The sequence below is a fragment of the Galleria mellonella genome, unplaced genomic scaffold (assembly GCF_026898425.1).
Source record: "Galleria mellonella isolate WM207_F2 unplaced genomic scaffold, CSIRO_AGI_GalMel_v1 utg312, whole genome shotgun sequence".
Classification (NCBI taxonomy): Eukaryota; Metazoa; Arthropoda; class Insecta; order Lepidoptera; family Pyralidae; genus Galleria; species Galleria mellonella.
Genome location: NW_026442074.1, coordinates 5,562,583 through 5,568,699, shown reverse-complemented (window position 1 = coordinate 5,568,699; position 6,117 = coordinate 5,562,583).

Below are 6,117 nucleotides of genomic sequence, written 5' to 3'. Positions count from 1 at the left end.
ACGGTATATATATATATATATATATATATATATATATATATATATATATATATATATATATAACAGTAACGCAAACGCACCGCACGCCCTCTGAAGAAGACTTCCAAATGAAAGCCTTTTATGAAAGAATTTTATAAAATTTCTCGTTATACATATATATTGACAACTAGCTACAATAAATCGACGAGATTTGTAACGTTTATAGTGAGGAATAATTATTTTTCAACGATCGAAATTTTTTAGAATACTTTATAGTATTCGTGAAAGATAGAATAAGTAGTAATAGTAGCAAATACCTAATGTATATGATTACTTTTGTTGTAATTGTGATATATGTTGTAATTTAAGAAAGCAATATTACTTATGGATAATGTATGCTACCCATGTGAAGTGTATATTTAAATTAATTTAGTTTAAATAAATGAAAGAAATTAATCCATGTTTTTAATTGCTTCAATAATAAACGCTATGTTAGTCATATTTTTTTTAATGTGTACATATAGTTAAAAAAATAAACCAATACGGATATCAATATTTCTAATTATATCAATAAAAAAATCATTGGCAGTTTACGTACTATTCGGATAAATATTCTAGATTAGTTATTACGTTTTCATATAATTTCCCTTTTATATTAAAGTACCGCCCCCCGCCGTCTCTGTTTGCCCTATAGTTCACTGGTGGAGTACGTACATGAAGCTAAATAAACAAATTAACAAGGTGCGCAAAATATGGCTAACATATGTATCTAAATTAAAGTGGTAATTTGTAGCCATACAGGTTTATGTTTTATATTAAGTTTTATTTTTAGTATCACTTACATATACATTTAAATGAGTAATAACAACTAAACTTGTTTTTTGTCTTATAAAATATCTTGTTTTAAATCTCAGTACCGCATCGCTTTACACGTGCTATGCCAACGACACGGCGGTCTTCATTTACGTATATCATTTTTTGTTTATTATTATGATGACGTCACATTTAATATTTTCCTCTACAACAATTTTAAATTAATTAGGTAATTTAAAAACAAAAAAGAAATAAAAGACGTGTGCGTTGTATGTAACACCTAAATATCAATCTATTGGCAACGGCTAAAGGTGACGGTTAAAAGAATGCTAAAGGCGACTACATATAAAAATAAATATATGTGTTTAATATGACTATACAATTATTAGGTACATTTATAAATTATTGACATTTAGGTGAACGTAACCTAAGACATGATCACATTTCGCTAAGCATATTAAAATATAACTTGACAGTATACCACTGTACCACGCCGTTCTCATGTTTTGTCTTTAAGTAATAAATGAATGTCACCAATAGCCTGGTTCTCAGGATCTATGATACTTTGGGTTATAAAAAAACAAACAACGAATAATTGTGGGCACAACTAGTAATGTCCGGACAAACCCATTTTAGAAAAAAATGAAACTTTGAAAATATCTTCTAATATAGTTGTGAAGAGTTTCGGGGATATGACGTCACTCTGACTTATATCTTGTATAATGATGGGTTTCGTACCCTGGTTCTGTACTCTGACAAACATCGTAGCCTTTTTAAAAGACCGGCAGCACACCTGCAATGCCGTCGGTGTTGTGGGTGACCATGGGCAGCGGTAGTCATTTACCATCAGGTGAGCCGCATGCTCGTTTCCCCCCTGTGTTGTAAAAAAAAAAAAGAAAAAAAGCCTTACTGTACATACACTTCCACACAACAAGAATAATTTAATTGTTATGTATTTACTGTAATACTATAATATTTCAACCCTCAATTAATATGCTTTTTTACTCCATAGAAGCACATGGCCGCTATTAAAATAGCTATGGAATACAATAAAGATTTACATATATTTCTACTAAAGTATAACACAATATACAGATTCTATTAATGAGTTGTGAACTTATTAATGTTATATTTCCCATCCCTTATGTGGATTCATAAGGGGTTGAAAATGAACTATAATATGATATTTTCAACGTCTATATAGTAAGTTATAATTTATTATATTTATTAAACTTTAATACACCTAGATAGTGCAAATAGCAGACTTAACACCACATGACATTATCTACCAGACGACTAAAGACAGGAATAACAAAAATATAATTGACGATGCAATATGATGAGCGCATAAATAGAAAAACAAATACAATATTAAAATAAAACTGTAATTTAAAATAACATACATATACTTACATATTATCAACATTATACACACATATATTTATATATGTGTGTGTGTATATATATATATATATATATATATATATATATATATATATAAAGAATGTAGTTTATGCTTGAATGCTAATTTGCTTTGGATAGACCTAATGTTAAAGGATAAAGCATTCCAGTGCTAGATAGCCTAAACGGCGAAACAGAGAAAAAGCCAGTGAAGTGGGCAGAAATGTGAAACAGGAGATTTCAAGAAGAGCAAAGACAACGGTTTCTGACCTTTTCATGAAATTTTACTATAAAGTATATAAAGTAAGTATATAAAGATTAAAAGTACGGATTTAGTTTTTGAGTTATTTTAAAATGGTTCTCATTTAATTTTGTGTTTCCTATACGAGTATCTATACCGATACTGCAACACTTTGATGAACCTTCTTGCAATCTATAACATTTTCTCATATGTTGCTTACATACAAACTTATACACGATTTTTTTTGGAACATAGTCTTGAATATATAAATATCATAGTTTACCAATTTATTGTCTATCTATGTAATTTGATTTTTTTTTAATGCAACTTAGAATGGCAAACTAGCTGATGGCCCACATGATGAGTAGTGGTAATCGTCGCCTATAGACATGAGCAGTACCATGAACATAATGGACATGACAGAATATACTGTTTCGCTAATGTTCCCCCCCATGCGTTGCCATTCCTGAGGACTCAGGTGTTATTCCTCTATACCCTGTAAATTTATTGCCATATCCCACCCTTCAAACCGAAACACAGCCATGCAAACACAACTACTTCATATAATTAGAAGTTGTAATTTTTAAAAAGTTTACTTGTTACATGAGCGTCGGCAAAATATCAGGTAGCACGCAAAGTAGATACTTTAACTACAATTGCCACATCTAAATTCCAGGTTTGTTCAACTAAAGTCATAAAAATAATACGGTTTCTGTTTACACAAACGTTAAAACAATAGTCATATATTATATTTCTCAAAGCAGATGACGATAATGATCTGACGCAGAGCTACATAAATATTCCACTATAATCCTTGAAGTGCGTATCCAAGCGACAAATATTTAGGAAGTAGTCTAAACTCAATGTGCAATTTGACCTTAATAAATAAAATATTTGTCCCATTATTAGTGAATGTCCATGATTTTTCCTGCGTGAACTGAATAAATACTTAATGTAATTTAAGATTTCTTTTCCACAAAAACCGATCAATATTAATTTAAATAAAAAGTTTTACGGACGGTAATAATTTAGGATCAACACAACAAGATAAACATTTTTAATTTAAAAAAAAACTACTAAGACTGTACAAGATTGGAGAACATGTATAATAGCGTTATCCCGCTACTTCGCCTGTGTGTTTTATATTATGTTAAAAAAAACATTTCAATTGTGACAAAACCGGATATTTTGGTCTAAATATTAAACTACTACCATGTGGTCCCGGCATAGAATGGGCCAGCCGTTCCTTTCCCGTGGGTGTTGTAAGAGATGACTAAGGGAATTTAAAGGTCGAGGAATGGCAGCAGCGTTCCTCTTAAAAAATCACCAAAATCCTAACTGCGGTTGCAAACTCGCCTGCCACGCGTGGCAACTACTGGCAAAAGTTCTCTTATGGAGAAGACCTATACTCAGGAGTGGACAATTAAGCAGTTAGATTAAACTACTGCACCGATTTCGATAAAATTTATATGAGCTCAATCTGTAAGTATATTCTTTCAGATAAAAAAGAATTTTCCAAATCGGTTTAGAATTGTCGAAGTTATGAAGTAATAAACATAAAGAAAAATACAACCGAACTAAACCTCCTTTTTGAAATCGATTGAAAAATAAGCTTTTTGTCATAACTCGTCACAGAAACATTCAATAAAATAGTCAAGTTTTTATTTGTATTCGACATCAACGGACTGCTTATAGTTCGTCAATTATTCGTATGTTTTTATTTTCATTAAGTACTATTGAAATAGTACGTGTATTTCAAATTTCCTGATGATTGGTTGAATATTTAAAGCGCTAAAAGGTGACATACAAACAAACACACTTTCCCGTTTATAATTCTAGTAAGGATATATGTTATTTTACTTATTTAATTCCACTGTATTATTTTGTATACCTACATTTTACATGTAGTGGAATTTTATAGGAGAAAAGTAGTCATCTACGTAGTTCGCCTTCGAAGACCATCGTGGTTAATTCCTTGGCCATCATGATTATTTTTACTTGATCCTCAAGATTGAAATGATATGAATGGAAATGAATGAAACGGAGTGATAGATTCCTCTGTGATGAGACGCCAGCGTATACTGATATTAAAGTATTTCCTTAAAATGGCTATATCTACTCTCAAGCATGTCTTTCCGCATAATTCTGGAGTGAGTGCTAAACCTTCGCCTCCCCCTATCGCCCTCTTTTAAATAGGCCTATATATAGCGATTGCGCAAGTAGGGTTATAATTTCATTGTCATCCCATTAATAAAATATTTATTACTAGTAATAAGCTCAAACAATTATGAGGAGATATACCTACTTTACTCATGAATACAAAATGTAGGGGGGAAAGGGAATGTTAGTAATGAGGACTGAGAATCCCATTGCTAGCAATAAACCCAACCAGGTCGACCTCCTCGCGGTTCCCCTGGAAACTGTCATGCTTAATTCCTAATGAATTTATCATGATGGGCTAACTGGCCTGTTTTCATTCTCATCTATCACCCTTCACTGGTGCTCCGCCAGCGTATCCCGTTAGTGCAGGCGGGGTTACCATACCATTTTCACCGTGTGAATCGAATACGCAACCATCAACCACAATTGAAACAGTTGTTAAACATCAAACACAACAGTTTCAATAGGAAATTTCCATATAAACTTCAAATGCTATCATAGCTTTATTGTATTATTATTAAAATTATTAAAAATATACACTGGAACAAAAACAAACTAGTTTTTTTTTACCGCAACTCCATTCTATTTTAAGCTTGTGCCGATTAAAGATGAGCGTCATTCTAAAAAAAACTATAAGGGTCTATGCACATTTGATAACTTGATAAGGCACAGCACATTAAAATATTATGATTATTAACTCTACTGGCAAACACTCGGTTTTCAAATTGAGGATGCTGAATATACATAGTTCAACCACATTCTAAAGATGTTGTCTCAAACAAAAAAATCTACCTTTCCTTTGTTTGATATGATTAGCACATGTGATCACAATCTACATAGAGATGCTAACACATCATGTGATGCACTAACAAATAAAAATTATCAAGTCATGATATGGAACAAAAGGAAATCTATAATGGGGAGTTATAACCCCATTGCTGACAATATAGTAACATGTACTGTTAAATCGAACTCCGAGCGGCTTGCTTTGGAGGTCACTGTGGTTAATTCCTGGTGAATTCGTCACGATGAACTAATTGACCTGATTTTATTGATAACTGACTTTAAACGCATCCCTAACTTATTCCTTAATATTTAAAAACTTTCTCACTAAATACAGAAATCATATCTGGACAGATAAATAATACATGTACAGAGGAATAACACTTGAATCTTCAGTAATGGCAACGCATGGAGGGTATTATGGGCGAAACAGTATACTCTATTCTGTCCATGGTACTGCTCATATCTATAGGCAACTGTTACCACTTTACGTCAGGTGGGCCGTCAGCTTGTTTGCCATTCTAAGTTCCTAAAAAAAAAGACTTTACAAAAATTTATATGAAGGGTCAATAAAACTTATAGAAGCCAAAATAATTGTAGCATTTTTGTTGTCTGTCTATTTATCTATATATTTGTTCCAACATTATATAAAAATCACTGTACCAAATTGGCTTGCGGTTTTCATAGTTTTGACTAGTAAACGCATTAATGAAAAGACTGATTTGGCTACTTCTTTTTAA